The sequence below is a fragment of the Triticum dicoccoides genome, chromosome 2A, assembly GCF_002162155.2.
Source record: "Triticum dicoccoides isolate Atlit2015 ecotype Zavitan chromosome 2A, WEW_v2.0, whole genome shotgun sequence".
Taxonomy (NCBI): domain Eukaryota; kingdom Viridiplantae; phylum Streptophyta; class Magnoliopsida; order Poales; family Poaceae; genus Triticum; species Triticum dicoccoides.
The window spans coordinates 116,248,771-116,266,951 of record NC_041382.1 but is presented as its reverse complement, the minus strand read 5'-3'; positions in this window follow the sequence as shown (position 1 = coordinate 116,266,951).

Below are 18,181 nucleotides of genomic sequence, written 5' to 3'. Positions count from 1 at the left end.
ATATACTATCTTGGACATCTTTTATGATTGTGAGCACTCATTAAAATATGACATGCTAAAGAGTTGACATTGGACAAGAAAGACAACGTAATGGGTTATGTTTTCTTACATCTGAGATAAATTATATTGTCTTGGATCTTCCAACATGATGAGCTTGCCTTTCCCCCTCATGCTAGCCAAATTCATTGCACCAAGTAGAGATACTACTTGTGCTTCCAAATACCCTTAAACCAGTCTTGCCATAAGAGTCCACCATATCTACCTATGGATTGAGTAAGATCCATCAAGTAAGTTGTCATCGGTGCAAGCAATAAAAAAATTGCTCTCTAAATATGTATGATTGATTGGTGTGGAGGAAATAAACTTTATACGATCGTGTGATATGGAAGTAATAAAAGCGACAGACTGCATAATAAAGGTCCATATCACAAGTGGAAATATAAAGTGACGTTCTTTCGCATTAAGATTTTGTGCATCCAACCATAAAAGCACATGGCAACCTCTGCTTCCCTCTGCAAAGGGCATATCTTTTATATTTATCTCCTACATTGCATAAGAGTCATGGTGATCTTCACCCTTACTTTTTACATTTTATCCTTTGGCAAGCACAATATGTTGGAAAGATCCTGGTATATATGGCTAATTGGATGTGAATTTTCATGAACTATTACTGTTGACATTACCCTTGAGGTAAAACGTTGGGAGGCAAAACTATAAGCCCCTATCTTTCCCTGTGTCCGATTAAAACTCCATACCCATTAGTATTGCGTGAGTATCAGCAATTGTGAAAGACTATATGATAGTTGAGTATGTGGACTTGCTGAAAAGCTCTTATACATTGACTCTTTCCTGTGTTATGATAAATTGCAATTGCTTCAATGACTGAGATTATAGTTTGTTAGGTTTCAATGAAGTTTACAATTCATACTTGATATTGTGATTCAATTATTACTCTAGCATAAGAGATTATATGACAAGAATTATATGAGTTGCTGTTCTAAGAATGATCATGATGCCCTCATGTCCGTATTTTATTTTTATCGACACCTCTATCTCTAAACATGTGGACATGAGGACAAGTGAGGTCTAAGCTTGGGGGAGTTGATACGTCCATTTTGCATCATGCTTTTATATCAATATTTATTGCATTATGGGCTGTTATTACACATTATGTCACAATACTTATGCCTATTCTCTCTTATTTTACAAGGTTTACATAAAGAGGAAGAATGCCGGCAGCTGGAATTCTGGGCTGGAAAAGGAGCAAATATTAGAGACCTATTCTGCACAGCTCCAAAAGTCCTGAAACTTCACGGAAGATGTTTTCCAAATATATAAAAAATACTGAGAGCAAGAACTTCACCAGGGGGGCCACACCCTTCCCAAGAGGGTGGGGGCGCGCTCTACCCCCTGGGCACGCGCCCCTACCTCGTGGGCCCCCTGGTGGCCCTCCGGTGGCCGTCTTCTGCTATATGCTGTCTTTTGATGGAAAAAAAATCATAAGCCATCTTCTCGGACGAAACTCCGCCGCCACGAGGCGGAACCTTGGCGGAACCAATCTAGGGCTCTGGCGGAGATGTTCTGCCGGGGAAACTTCCCTCCCGGAGGGGGAAATCATCGCCATCGTCATCACCAATGCTCCTCTCATCGGGAGAGGGCAATCTCCATCAACATCTTCATCAGCACCATCTCCTCTCAAAACCCTAGTTCATCTCTTGTATCCAATTCTTGTCTCCAAGTCCGGGATTGGTGCTAGTAGGTTGCTAGTAGTGTTAATTACTCCTTGTAGTTGATGCTAGTTGGTTTATTTGGTGGAAGATCATATGTTCAGATCCTATATGCATATTAATACCCCTCTGATTATGAACATGCTTATGTTTTGTGAGTAGTTACTTTTGTTCCTGAGGACATGGGAGAAGTCTTACTATTAGTAGTCATGTGAATTTGGTATTCGTTCGATATTTTGATGAGATGTATGTTGTCTCTCCTCTAGTGGTGTTATGTGAAAGTCGACTACATGACACTTCACCATTATTTGGGCCTAGAGGAAGGCATTGGGAAGTAATAAGTAGATGATGGGTTGCTAGAGTGACAGAAGCTTAAACCCTAGTTTATGCGTTGCTTCGTAAGGGGCTGATTTGGATCCATATGTTTCATGCTATGGTTAGGTTTACCTTAATACTTTTGTTGTAGTTGCGGATGCTTGCAATAGAGGTTAATCATAATTGGGATGCTTGTCCAAGTAAGGGCAGCACCCAAGCACTGGTCCACCCACATACCAAATTATCAAAGTACCGAACGCGAATCATATGAACGTGATGAAAACTAGCTTGATGATATTCCCATGTGTCCTCGGGAGCGCTTTACGTCATATAAGAGTTTGTCCAGGCTTGTCCTTTGCTACAAAAGGATTCGGCCACCTTGCTGCACCTTATTTACTTTTGTTACTTGTTGCGCATTAAAAATTATCTGATCACAAAACTATCTGTTACCACTTATTTCAGTACTTGCAGAGAATACCTTGCTGGAAACCGCTTATCATTTCCTTCTGCTCCTCGTTGGGTTCGACACTCTTACTTATCGAAAGGACTACGATAGATCCCCTATACTTGTGGGTCATCAATGACATCACAACTAGCAACAATTGTTCTTAGGGGCATCTCTAGCACACCCCTTATCCTAAAAGTCCATGCAGTGGAGACCTCTGACGACTAGATCCCGCTATTTCAGGGGGTCAGGGTCGGCGTCGGATGATTGGAAGTGCCGGTGGGATGCGGGGTGGCTGCGGTGTGGGCGGGAGTGCCCCTGGAGGTGTGGGCTGGATTTGGGCGGTGCCGGCATCGATGCAGTTCGAGCGAGGGAGATGGGTGGGGGAATTTATCCAAAGATTTGAGCCGTGACTAAGTAAATATAAGCGTTGGCCGACATGAGGAGTAAAATTTTTTAGGAGCTACATGTGATAGCCTGGTTTATTAGGGATGATAGGCAACTCATATCAATAAGGAATTCCTTCTTTTCCGGGAGCCCATTCGGATAGAACTCCAAAGTTAAGCGTGCTTAGCTTGGAGTAGTTTCAGGATGGGTGAACGACCGGAAAGTTGCTCCCGGGTGCGCACGGGTGAGGACAAAGTGCGCAGAAAAGACTAGTATTGATATGTGGCGCCAGTCTGACGATCACCGGTGGGTGTGTCCGGGGCGTTACAAGTTGGTATCAAAGCTGACCCTCGCGGTTACACGGATGTTTGCGGATAGGTGCGCGGTCATGTTGTGCATGACGTTTGTGACCCGTCGTGGCACACGGCATGGCACATCTATCGGACTGGAAGCACAGACGTATGTGCCAAGAGGGAACGTTCCTGTGGCCCGACGAGGACGTCGGTTCCACTGAGTGGGGGTGTATGTGATAGCCTGGCTTATTAGGGATGATAGACTACTCATATCAATAAGGAATTCCTTCTTTTTCGGGAGCTGATACATCTCCAACGTATCTATAATTTTTGATTGCTCCATGCTATATTATCTACTATTTTGGGCAATATTGGGCTTTATTATCCACTTTTATATTATTTTTGGGGCTAACCTATTAACCGGAGGCCCAGCCCAGATTTGTTGTTTTATGCCTATTTCAGTGTTTTGAAGAAAAGGAATATCAGACGGAGTCGAAACGGAACGAAATCAACTAGAGAAGTTATTTTTGGAATGAAAGCCACCCAATGGACTTGGACCCCACGTCAAGGAAGAAAGGAAGGAGGAGCTCACGAGGGTAGGGGCGCGCCCACCCCCTTGGGGCGCGCCCCCTGCCTCGTGGGGCCCTCGTGGCTCCCCTGACGTGCTTCTTCTGCCTATATAACTCCATATACCCTAAAACTTCTAGAACACACAATAGATCGGGAGTTCCGCCGCCAGAAGCCTCTGTAGCCACCGAAAACCAATCTAGACCCGTTCCGGCACCCCACCGGAGGGGGCAATCCTTCTCCGGTGGCCATCTTCATCATCCCGGTGCTTCCATGACGAGGAGGGAGTAGTTCTCCCTCGGGGCTGAGGGTATGTACCAGTAGCTATGTGTTTGATCTCTCTCTCTCTCTCTCTCTCTCGTGTTCTTGATTTGGCACGATCTTGATGTATCGCGAGCTTTGCTATTATAGTTGGATCTTATGTTTCTCCTCCTCCTCTTCTCTCTTGTAATGAATCGAGTTTCCCCTTTGAAGTAATCTTATCGGATTGAGTCTTTAAAGATTTGAGAACACTTGATGTATGTCTTGCCGTGGATATCTGTGGTGACAATGGGATATCACGTGATTCACTTGATGTATGTTTTGGTGATCAACTTGCGGGTTCCGCCCATGAACCTATGCATAGGGGTTGGCACACGTTTTCGTCGTGATTCTCCGGTAGAAACTTTGGGGCACTCTTTGAGGTCCTTTGTGTTGGTTGAATAGATGAATCTGAGATTGTGTGATGCATATCGTATAATCATACCCACGGATACTTGAGGTGATATTGGAGTATCTAGGTGACATTAGGGTTTTGGTTGATTTGTGTCTTAAGGTGTTATTCTAGTACGAACTCTAGGGCTATTTGTGACACTTATAGGAATAGCCCAACGGATTGATTGGAAAGAATAACTTTGAGGTGGTTTCGTACCCTACCATAATCTCTTTGTTCGTTCTCCGCTATTAGTGACTTTGGAGTGACTCTTTGTTGCATGTTGAGGGATAGTTTTATGATCCAATTATGTTAGTATTGTTGAGGGAACTTACACTAGCGAAAGTATGAACCCTAGGCCTTGTTTCCTATCATTGCAATACCATTTACGCTCACTTTTATCATTTGTTACCTTGCTTTTTTTATAATTTCAGATTACAAAAACCTTTATCTACTATCCATATACCACTTGTATCATCATATCTTCGCCGAACTAGTGCACCTATACAATTTACCATTGTATTGGGTGTGTTGGGGACACAAGAGACTCTTTGTTATTTGGTTGCAGGGTTGCTTGAGAGAGACCATCTTCATCCTACGCCTCCCACGGATTGATAAACCCTAGGTCATCCACTTGAGGGAAATTTGCTACTGTCCTACAAACCTCTGCACTTGGAGGCCCACCAACGTCTACAAGAAGAAGGTTGTGTAGTAGACATCAAGCTCTTTTCTGGCGCCGTTGCCGGGGAGGTGAGTGCTTGAAGGTATATCTTTAGATCTTGCAATCGAGTCTTTTAGTTTCTTGTTTTATCACTAGTTTAGTTTATAAAAGAAAATTTTAAAAAATGGAATTAAGTTTGTCTCATACGCTTCACCTTTTTAATATCTTTCGTGAGTATGATGGAAAGGATAATTGCGCTCAAGTGCTAGAAGGAGAAATCTATAAAATGTTTGGCACTAAATATTTGAATGATGAGCATGATTGCAATGTTGTTAGTATGAATTCCTTGAATATCCATGATGCTAATGATATGCAAAGCCACAAGCTTGGGGAAGCTATGTTTGATGAAGATGATATTTTTTGTCCCTCAAGTTTTGATAAGCAAATTTATTATGATAAAAGCATGCCTCCTGATGACCCACAAGTATAGGGGATCTATCGTAGTCCTTCCGATAAGTAAGAGTGTCGAACCCAACGAGGAGCAGAAGGAAATGATAAGCGGTTTTCAGCAAGGTATTCTCTGCAAGTACTGAAATAAGTGGTAACAGATAGTTTTGTGATAAATAGGTTGTAACAAGTAATAAGTAACAAAAGTAAATAAAGTGCAGCAAGATGGCCCAATCCTATTGAGCAAAGGACAAGCCGGAACAAACTCTTATAATAGGAAAAGCGCTCCCGAGGACACATGGGAATATCATCAAGCTAGTTTTCATCACGCTCATATGATTCGCGTTCGATACTTTGATAATTTGATATGTGGGTGGACCGGTGCTTGGGTGTTGTTCTTACTTGAACAAGCATCCCACTTATGATTAACCTCTATTGCAAGCATCCGCAACTACAACAAAAGTATTAAGGTAAACCTAACCATAGCATGAAACATATGGATCCAAATCAGCCCCTTACGAAGCAACGCATAAACTAGGGTTTAAGCTTTTGTCACTCTAGCAACCCATCATCTACTTATTACTTCCCAATGCCTTCCTCTAGGCCCAAATAATGGTGAAGTGTTATGTAGTCAACGTTCACATAACACCACTAGAGGCTAGACAACATACATCTTATCAAAATATCAAACGAATACCAAATTCACATGACTACTCATAGCAAGACTTCTCCCTTGTCCTCAGGAACGAACATAATTACTCACAAAGCATATTCATTTTCATAATCAGAGGGGTAATAATATGCATATATGACCTGAACATATGATCTTCCACCAATTAAACCAACTAGCATCAACTACAAAGAGTAATCAACACTACTAGCAACCTACTAGCACCAATCCCGGACTTTGAGACAAGAATTGGATACAAGAGATGAACTAGGGTGGAGATGAGATGGTGCTAGTGAAGATGTTGATGGAGATTTCCCTCTCCCGATGAGAGGAGCGTTGGTCATGACGATGGTGATGATTTCCCCCTCCCGGAGGGAAGTTTCCCGGCAGAACAGCTCTGCCAGAGCTCTAGATTGGATCCGCCTCGTGGCGGTGGAGTTTCGTCCCGAAAAGTTCCTTCCTATTTTTTTTCTCATCGAAAGACCTCATATAGGAGAAGATGGGCGTCCGAGAGCCACCAGGGGGCCCATGAGGTAGGGGGCGCGCCCTAGGGGGGCGCCCCCCACCCTCGTGAGCAGGGTGTGGGCCCCTGGCCTTCATCTTTGGCGAGGATTTTTCTTTATTTGTTTTAAGATGTTCCGTGGAGTTTCAGGACTTTTGGAGTTGTACAGAATAGGTCTATAATATTTGCTCCTTTTCCAGCCCAGAATTCCAGCTGCCGGCATTCTCCCTCCTTATGTAAACCTTATAAAATAAGAGAGAATAGCCATAAGTATTGTGACATAAAGTGAAATAACAACCCATAATGCAATAAATATCGATATAAAAGCATGATGCAAAATGGACGTGTCAACTCCCCCAAGCTTAGACCTCGCTTGTCCTCAAGCGAAAAGCCGATAACAATAAATATGTCCTCATGTTTAGAGGTAGAGGCGTCGATAAAAATAAAATACGGACATGAAGGCATCATGATTATTCTCAGAACAAAAACATATATAGATTTTGTCATATGATTACTTATGTTCAAGTGATGATCTATTCACAATGCAAAATTATAAATCATAAACCTTATTGGGCTCCGACAAACTATAATCTCAGTCATTGAAGCAATTGCAATTTATCATAACATCGGAAAGAGTCTATGTCAGAGCTAAAAAGCAAGTCCACATACTCAACTATCATTTAGTCCTCCATAATTGCTAACACTCACGCGATACTTATGGTTACGGAGTTTTAATCGGACATAGAGAAAGATAGGGGCTTATAGTTTTGCCCCACAACCTTTTACCTCACGGGTAATGTCAACAATAATGGTTCATGCTCCCCTACATCCAATTAGATATATATATATATCATGTTCTTTCCAACATGCTAAGCTTGCTAAAGGATAAAATGAAAAAGAAAAGGTGAAGATCACCATGACTCTTGCATAAGGTAGAAGATAATAATAAAGGATAGGCCCTTCGCAGAGGGAAGCAGAGGTTGCCATGCACTTTTATGGTTGGATATATAAAATCTCAATGTGAAAGAACGTCACTTTATATTGCCCCTTGTGATGTGAACCTTTATTATGCAGTCCGTCGCTTTTATTACTTCCACATCACAAGATCGTATAAAGCTTATTTCTCCCACACCAATCGATCATACATATTTAGAGCAATTTTTATTGCTTTGCACCGATGACAACTTACTTGAAGGATCTTACTCAATCCATAGGTAGATATGGTGGACTCTCATGGTAAAACTGATTTAAGGGTATTTGGAAGCACAAGTAGTATTTCTACTTGGTGCTGAGAATTTGGCTAGCATGAGGGGGAAAGGCAAGCTCAACAAGTTAGAGGATCCATGACAACATACTTTATCTCAGATATAAGAAATACATAACTCATTATGTTGTCTTCCTTGTCCAACATCAACTCTTTAGCATGTCATATTTTAATGAGTGCTCCCAATCATAGAAGATGTCAATGATAATATACCTATATGTGAAAACCTCTCTTTCCTTATTACTTCCTATTAATTGCAACAATGACCAAAGCTATGTCTGCCAACTCCCAACAATTTTTAATCATCATACTCTTTCTATGTAAAGTCATTACTCTCAATAAGGTCAATATGAACTTTTTGTTTCTTTTTATTCTTTTTCTCTTTTCTTTTATTCACCCAAGATCATGGCAAAATAATCAAGCCCTTGACTCAACACTAATCTTTATTATATAGCTCACGGACTCGATTACATAGAGAGATCATAAAGCAAAACTCAAAACTAGATCATGCCATAAACTTTATTCTACTGGATCAAGATACTACTAATAGGATTGAACTAAGAAAAATGGTAAAGATAAGAGTTGTGATTGTGATACGATACCGGGGCACCTCCCCCAAGCTTGGCAGTTGCCAAGGGGAGTTCCCATACCCATGTGATTATATCTCCTTGGTTGGTGAAGAAGGTGGAGGTGACGGATAATCGCACATCGAGCGTAAGAGGTCCTCCAGCTTGCGAATAATGCCCTTGAGTGCGACAATATGCTCCTTCAACAAAATATTTTCTTGTGTGAGATACTTGTTTTGTATACGAGCTAAGTCAATCATCTTGAAAGCTTCGATCTCAGTTGGGGTAAGAAGGTTATGATGAAGTTGAAGGATGTCTTTTGCTGCCGGAGCTTGATCCTCCGTAGCCTTCTTGATCCTTTCATCCTTGCTGACCCTCGTGGGTTCTTCCCTCTTCAGATCTATCTTCATTAGCCAAGCATCGTTGTCACCATTGTTGGAGGAGGGAGACAACATGATGCTTAGCCTGGAAAACCCTGACAAAAAATAGCTCGAAACCAGAACAAAAGAGATTTGCGTGATACGGGAGTCAAAACCTTCGGGAGGTTATATAATGAATTTTTACCGACCAAAATATGTAACATGCAAGAAAACGGAGTCCGAAAGGTACACGAGGTGCTCACGAGGTAGGGGCGCGCCCAGGGGGGTAGGGCGCGCCCACCACCCTCGTGGGGCCCTCGTGTCCTTCCCGGACTGCTACTTATTTTTCTATTTTTCTAAATATTCCAAGACGGAGAAATATTGCCTTAAAAATTGTTTTCGAGTCGGTTTACTTACTGTACCACATACCTATTCCTTTTCGGAGTCTGAAACATTCCAGAAAGTGTCTCTTATGTATTCTTCCGGGGTTACGGTTTCAATAATATTGGTTTCAACATTTATGGGATTACCTGAGATATAATGTTTAATTCTTTGACCATTTACCACCTTCGGATTTGTGCCTTCGAAGTTGTTGATCTTTATGGCACCGGAACGATAGACCTCTTCGATAACATAGGGGCCTTCCCATTTAGAGAGAAGTTTTCCTGCAAAAAATCTTAAACAAGAGTTGTATAGCAATACATAATCACCTACATTAAACTCATGCTTTTGTATCCTTTTGTCATGCCATCTTTTAACTTTTTCTTTAAACAACTTGGCATTTTCATAAGCTTGGGTTCTCCATTCATCAAGTGAGCTAATATCAAATAACCTCTTTTCACCGGCAAGTTTAAAATCATAGTTGACCTCTTTAATAGCCCAGTATGCCTTATGTTCTAGTTCGAGAGGTGGGTGACATGCTTTTCCATAGACCATTTTATACGGAGACATACCCATAGGATTTTTATATGCAGTTCTATAAGCCCATAATGCATCATCAAGTTTCTTAGGCCAATTCTTTCTAGACCTATTAACAGTCTTTTGAAAAATTAATTTGAGCTCTCTATTGCTCAACTCTACTTGACCACTAGAATTAGGGTGATAAGGAGATGCAATTCTATGATTAACATCATATTTAGCAAGCATTTTACGGAAAGAACCATGAATAAAGTGTGAACCACCATCAGTCATTAAATATCTAGGGACTCCAAACCTCGGGAAAATAACTTCCTTAAGCATTTTAATAGAAGTGTTATGATCAGCACTACTAGTTGGAATAGCTTCTACCCACTTAGTAACGTAATCAACAGCAACTAAAATATGTGTGTATCCATTAGAGGCAGGAAAAGGTCCCATATAATCAAAACCCCAAACATCAAACGGTTCAGTAACAAGTGAATAATTCATAGGCATTTCTTGACGTCTACTAATATTACCAATTCTTTGACATTCATCACAAGACAAGACAAACTTACGGGCATCCTTGAAGAGAGTAGGCCAATAAAAACCAGATTGCAATACCTTATGTGCAGTTCTATCTCCAGCGTGGTGTCCTCCATAAGATTCGGAGTGACACTTGCGTAGGATCTGTTCCTGTTCATGCTCAGGTACACAACGTCTAATAACACCATTTGCTCCTTCTTTATAAAGATGTGGGTCATCCCAAAAGTAATGTCTTAAATCATAGAAGAACTTTTTCTTTTGTTGGTATGTGAAGCTAGGTGGTATAAATTTGGCAACAATATAATTAGCATAATCAGCATACCATGGAGTACTACGAGAAGCACTTATAACATTTAATTGTTCATCAGGAAAGTTATCATTAATAGGTAGTGGGTCATCAAGAATATTTTCTAACCTAGACAGGTTGTCTGCAACGGGGTTCTCAGCTCCCTTTCTATCAACAATATGCAAATCAAATTCTTGTAGCAAGAGAACCCATCTAATAAGTCTAGGTTTAGCATATTTCTTTTCCATAAGATATTTAATAGCAGCATGATCAGTTTGAATAGTTACTTTAGAATCGACAATATAAGATCTGAACTTATCACAAGCAAATACAACTGCTAAAAGCTCTTTTTTAGTAGTAGCATAATTTCTTTGAGCATTGTCTAGAGTCTTACTAGCATAATGAATAACATTTAATTTCTTATCAACTCTTTGCCCTAGAACAACACCTACAACATAATCACTAGCATCACACATAATTTCAAAGGGTAGGTTCCAATCAGGTGGCTGAACAATAGGTGCAGAGGCTAATGCTTTCTTAAGTATTTCAAATGCTTCACACAATCATCATCAAAGACAAATGGTATATCTTTTTGCAATAAATTAGTCAGAGGCCGAGAATTTTTTGAGAAGTCCTTAATGAACCTCCTACAAAATCCAGCGTTACCAAGGAAACTTCTTATACCTTTGATGTCCTTGGGACATGGCATCTTTTCAATAGCATCAACCTTGGCTTTATCAACTTCAATACCTCTTTCAGAAACTTTGTGCCCCAAGACAATACCTTCATTAACCATAAAGTGGCACTTTTCTCAATTCAAGACAAGATTAGTTTCTTCACATCTCTGCAAAACTCGATCAAGATTGCTCAAGCAATCATCAAAAGAGGAACCATAGACGGAAAAGTCGTCCATGAAAACCTCACAAATCTTTTCACAAAAGTCAGAGAATATAGCCATTATGCATCTTTGAAAGGTAGCAGGTGCATTACATAAACCAAAAGGCATACATCTATAAGCAAAAGTACCAAAAGGGCATATAAAAGTAGTCTTTGATTGATCTCTAGCCGACACAGGTATTTGAGAGAAACCAGAATAACCATCTAGAAAGCAATAGTGTGTATGTTTGCATAATCTTTCTAGCATTTGATCAATAAAAGGTAAGGGGTAATGATCTTTCTTAGTAGCTTTATTTAATTTGCGGAAATCAATTACCATCCTATAACCTGTGATAATTCTTTGTGGAATCAATTCATCTTTATCATTAGGAACAACAGTAATACCTCCTTTCTTAGGGACACAATGGACATGACTTACCCACTCACTATCAGCAACGAGATAGATTATACCTGCCTCCAGAAGCTTTAGTATTTCTTTTCTTACCACTTCTTTCATTTTAGAATTCAGACATCATTGAGGATCACGAACTGGTTTGGCATCTGCTTCCAAATTTATTTTATGTTGACATAGAGTGGGACTAATGCCCTTAAGATCATCAAGAGTATATCCAATAGCAGGACGGTGCTTCTTCAGAGTTTTCAATAATCTTTCTTCTTCATGCTCTGAAAGGTTAGCACTAATAATAACAAGATATATCTTCTTTTCATCAAGATAAGCATATTTAAGATTATCAGGCAACGGTTTAAGCTCAAACACGGGATCAACCTTGGGTGGAGGAGGATCCCCTAAAATTTCAACAGGCAAGTTGTGATGTAGAATAGGTTCCTGTTTAAAGAATACTTCATCTATTTCCCTTCTTTCATTCATGAACATATCATTTTCATGGTCTAGCAAATAATGTTCTAAAGGTCACTAGGAGGTACAGCAATAGAAGAAAGACCAACAATTTCATCCTTACTAGGTAATTCTTCCTCACGATGTTGTTTACTAAATTTAGAGAAATTAAACTCATGAACCATATCATCCAAACCAACAGTAACAATATTCTTAGTGCAGTCTATGGTAGCATTGACAGTATTTAAGAAGGGTCTACCAAATATAATTCGGCAAAAGCTATCTTGCGGAGAAGTAAGAACAATAAAATCAGCAGGATATTTAGTTTTCCCACACAAGACTTCAACATATCTAACAATTCCAATTGGTGCAATAGTATCTCTATTAGCAAGTTTAATAGTAACATCAATATCTTCTAACTCAACAGGTGCAATTTCATTCTTAATTTCTTCGTATAAAGCATGCGGTATAACACTAGCACTAGCACCCATATCACATAAGCCATGATAACAATGATCTCCTATTTTAACAGAAATAACAGTCATGCCTACCACATGTCTATGTTTATCCTTATCACAAGGTTTAGCAATTCTAGCAGTTTCACCTTCGAACTGAATAATATGCCCATCAATATTATCAGACAAGAGATCTTTAACAATAGCAATATTAGGTTCTACTTTAACTTTCTCAGGAGGTGTATAAGTTCTAATATTGCTTTTACGAACAATAGTTGAAGCTTTAGCATGATCCTTTATTCTAACAGGGAAAGGTGGTTTCTCAACATAAGAAGTAGGAACAATAGGATCATTATAAGTGACAGTCTTTTCTTCAACTTTAATAGGTGCAACTACTTTTACTTCTATGGGAGGATGATATTTAAACCACTTCTCCTTAGGGAGATCAACATAAGTAGTAAAAGATTCACAGAAAGAAGCTACTATCTCAGAGTCAAGTCCATATTTAGTGCTAAACTTACGGAAAATATCGGTGTCCATAAAAGATTTAACACAATCAAACTTAGGTGTCATACCTGTCTCCTTACCTTCGTCGAGGTCCCAATCTTCAGAGTTGCGTTTAATTCTATCCAATAAATTCCATCTAAATTCAATAGTCTTCATCATAAAAGAGCCAGCACAAGAAGTATCGAGCATGGTGCGATTGTTTTCAGAAAGCCAAGCATAAAAACTTTGCATAATTATTTCTTTTGAGAGCTCATGATTGGGGCATGAATATAACATTGATTTAAGCCTCCCCCAAGCTTGAGCGATGCTTTCTCCTTCACGAGGCCAGAAATTATATATATAATTGCGATCACGATGAACAAGATGCATAGGATAATACTTTTGATGAAATTCCAGCTTCAATCTTTTATAGTCCCATGATCTCATATCACCACATAGCATATACCGTATCAATGCATCTCCCTTCAAAGATAAAGGGAAGACCTTCTTCTTAGCAACATCATCAGGTATACCTTCAAGCTTAAATAATCCATAAACTTCATCCACATATATTAAGTGCTCATCAGGATGCTTTGTTCCATCTCCTGTAAAAGGGTTATCTAGCAGTTTTTCTATCATACCCGAAGAATACTCATAAGGAATTTCATTTTCAATAGGTTCACTAGGTTGAGGAGCAACTCTTTGCTCTACTAGACGGGGTGAAGATACCCTGAACAAGCCCCTCAGAGAATTACTTTCAATAGTAACAAGTGACAGTAAATTTCAGCACACTATATAAATTTTTCCTTACCAAATTCCACCTACCAAAGGTGCTACACTCCCCGGCAACGGCGCCATAAAAGAGTCTTGATGACCCACAAGTATAGGGGATCTATCGTAGTCCTTTCGATAAGTATGAGTGTCGAACCCAACGAGGAGCAGAAGGAAATGATAAGCGGTTTTCAGCAAGGTATTCTCTGCAAGTACTGAAATAAGTGGTAACAGATAGTTTTGTGATAAGATAGGTTGTAACAAGTAACAAGTAATAAAAGTAAATAAAGTGCAGTAAGATGGCCCAATCCTTTTGTAGCAAAGGACAAGGTGGAACGAACTCTTATAATAGGAAAAGCACTCCTGAGGACACATGGGAATATCGTCAAGCTAGTTTTCATCACGTTCATATGATTCACGTGTGATACTTTGATAATTTGATATGTGGGTGGACCGGTGCTTGGGTGTTGTTCTTACTTGAACAAGCATCCCACTTATGATTAACCTCTATTGCAAGCATCCGCAACTACAACAAAAGTATTAAGGTAAACCTAACCATAGCATGAAACATATGGATCCAAATCAGCCCCTTACAAAGCAACGCATAAACTAGGGTTTAAGCTTCTGTCACTCTAGCAACCCATCATCTACTTATTACTTCCCAATGCCTTCCTCTAGGCCCAAAAAATGGTGAAGTGTTATGTAGTCGACGTTCACATAACACCACTAGAGGCTAGACAACATACATCTTATCAAAATATCAAACGAATACCAAATTCACATGACTACTCATAGCAAGACTTCTCCTGTGTCCTCAGGAACGAACGTAATTACTCACAAAGCATATTCATGTCCATAATCAGAGGGGTAATAATATGCATATAGGATCTGAACATATGATCTTCCACCAATTAAACCAACTAGCATCAACTACAAAGAGTAATCAACACTACTAGCAACCTACTAGCACCAATCCCGGACTTCGAGACAAGAATTGGATACAAGAGATGAACTAGGGTTTGGAGATGAGATGGTGCTGGTGAAGATGTTGATGGAGATTGCCCTCTCCCGATGAGAGGAGCGTTGGTGATGACGATGGTGATGATTTCCCCCTCCCGGAGGGAAGTTTCCCCGGCAGAACAGCTCTGCCGGAGCTCTAGATTGGATCCGCCAAGGTTCCGCTTCGTGGCGGCGGAGTCTCGTCCCAAAAAGTTCCTTCCTATTTTTTTCTCATCGAAAGACCTCATATAGGAGAAGATGGGCATCGGAGAGCCACCAGGGGGCCCACGAGGTAGGGGGCGCGCCCTAGGGGGGGGGGCGCCCCCCACCCTCGTGTGCAGGGTGTGGGCCCCCTGGCCTTCATCTTTGGTGAGAATTTTTGTTTATTTGTTTTAAGATGTTCCGTGGAGTTTCAAGACTTTTGGAGTTGCACAGAATAGGTCTCTAAAATTAGATGGATGATATTTTGAAGGGAGAAATCCGCTTTCAAGAAAAAGATCTTTACTTCACACAATCTCGATTTGAATTCTCATTTGGTGAACCGGGCATCTCGGACAAAGACAATAACAAGAAGAGATGGGAAGATATTTGCTCCTTTTGTAGCCCAGAATTCTAGCTGCCGACATTCTCCCTCCTTATGTAAACCTTGTAAAATAAGAGAGAATAGCCATAAGTATTGTGACATAAAGTGAAATAACAACCCATAATGCAATAAATATCGATATAAAAGCATGATGCAAAATGGACGTATCAACTCCTATCTATGATGATTATTTTGATGACACGTATGCTTTAAAGAATAATGATAACCATGAAACTTGTCATCTTGATCTTAATTTTCAATCACATGATAGTTATTTTGTTGAGTTTGCTCCCACAATTATTCATTAGAAGAATTTTGCTTATGTGGAGAGTAGTAAATTTTCTATGCTTGTAGATCATGAAAAGAATGCTTTAGGTGCTGGTTATATTGTTGAATTCATTCATGATGCTACTGAAAATTATTATGAGGGAGGAACATATGCTTGTAGGAATTGCAATAATATCAAGTTTCCTCTCTATGTGCGTAAAGTTTTGAAGTTATGCTTGTTTTACCTTCCTATGCAAGTTGATTCTTGTTCCCACAAGTTGTTTACTCACAAAATCCCTATGCATAGGAAGTGGGTTAGACTTAAATGTGCTAGTCATATTCTTCATGATGCTCTCTTTATGTTACGATTCTTATCTTTTATATGAGCATCATTGAAATCATCGTGCCTAGCTAGGGGCGTTAAACGATAGCGCTTGTTGGGAGGCAACCCAATTTTATTTTTATTCCTTGATTTTTGCTCCCATTTAGTAATAAATAATTCATCTAGCCTCTGTTTAGATGTTGTTTTATGCTTTTAATTAGTGTTTGTGCCAAGTAGAACCTTTGGGAAGACTTGGGGAAAGTCTTGTTGATCATGCTGTCAAAAACAGAAACTTTAGTGCTCACGAGAATTGCTGCCATTTTTATTTGGAGAGTGATATTTAGTTAATTATTTTTGCATATGATTAATAGATAAATTACTCAGGTCCAGCAATTTATTTGAGAATTTTATGAGTTCCATAAGTATACGTTTGATCCAGATTACTACAGACTGTTCTGTTTTTGACAGATTCTGTTTTCGATGTGTTGTTTGCTTATTTTGATGAATCTATGGCTAGTAAAATAGTTTATAAACCATAGAGAAGTTGGAATACAGTAGGTTTAACACCAATATAAATAAAGAATGAGTTCATTACAGTACCTTGAAGTGGTGATTTATTTTCTTATACTAACGGAGCTTACGAGTTTTCTACTTTAAGTTTTGTGTTGTGAAGTTTTCAAGTTTTGGGTAAGGATTCGATGGACTATGGAACAAGAAGTGGTAAGAGCCTAAGCTTGGGGATGACCAAGGCACCCCAAGGTAATATTCAAGGACAACCAAGAGCCTAAGCTTGGGGATGCCCCGGAAGGCATCCCCTCCTTCGTCTTCGTTCATCGGTAACTTTACTTGGAGCTATATTTTTATTCGCCACATGATATGTGTTTTGCTTGGAGCGTCAATTTATTTTGCTTTGCTTGCTTTTTGAATATAATACCAAGATATGAAATTATTAAATGTTAGAGAGTCTTCACATAGTTGCATAATTATTCGACTACTCATTGATCTTCACTTATATCTTTCGGAGTAGTTTGTCATTTGCTCTAGTGCTTCACTTATATCTTTTAGAGCATGGTGGTAGTTTTATTTTGAAGAAATAGATGAACTCTCATGATTCACTTATATCATTCTGAGAGTCTTAAATAGCATGGTAATTTGCTTAAAATCCTAATATGCTAGGCATTCAAGAATAATAAAATTCTCTTATGAGTGTGTTGAATACTAAGAGAAGTTTGATACTTGATGATTGTTTTGATATATGAGGATGGTAATATTAGAGTCATGCTAGTTGAGTAGTTGTGAATTTGAGAAATACTTGTGTTGAAGTTTGTGATTCCCATAGCATGCACGTATGGTGAACCGTTATGTGATGAAGTCGGAGCATGATTTATTTATTGATTGCCTTCCTTATGAGTGGCGGTCGGGGACGAGCGATGGTCTTTTCCTACCAATCTATCCCCCTAGGAGCATGCACGTAGTACTTTGTTTTGATAACTTTTAGATTTTTGCAATAAGTATATGAGTTCTTTATGACTAAAGTTGAGTCCATGGATTATACGCACTCTCACCCTTCCACCATTGCTAGCCTCTCTAGTACCGCGCAACTTTCGCCGGTACCATACACCCACCATATACCTTCCTCAAAACAGCCACCATACCTACCTATTATGGCATTTCCATAGCCATTCCGAGATATATTGCCGTGCAACTTTCCACCATTCCGTTCATCATGACACATTCATCATTGTCATATTACTTAGCATGATCATGTAGTTGACATAGTATTTGTGGCAAAGCCACTGTTCATGATTCTTTCATACTTGTCACTCTTGATTCATTGCATATCCCGGTACACCACCGGAGGCATTCATATAGAGTCATACTTTGTTCTAGTATCGAGTTGTAAATAAATAGAAGTGTGATGATCATCATTCAATAGAGCATTG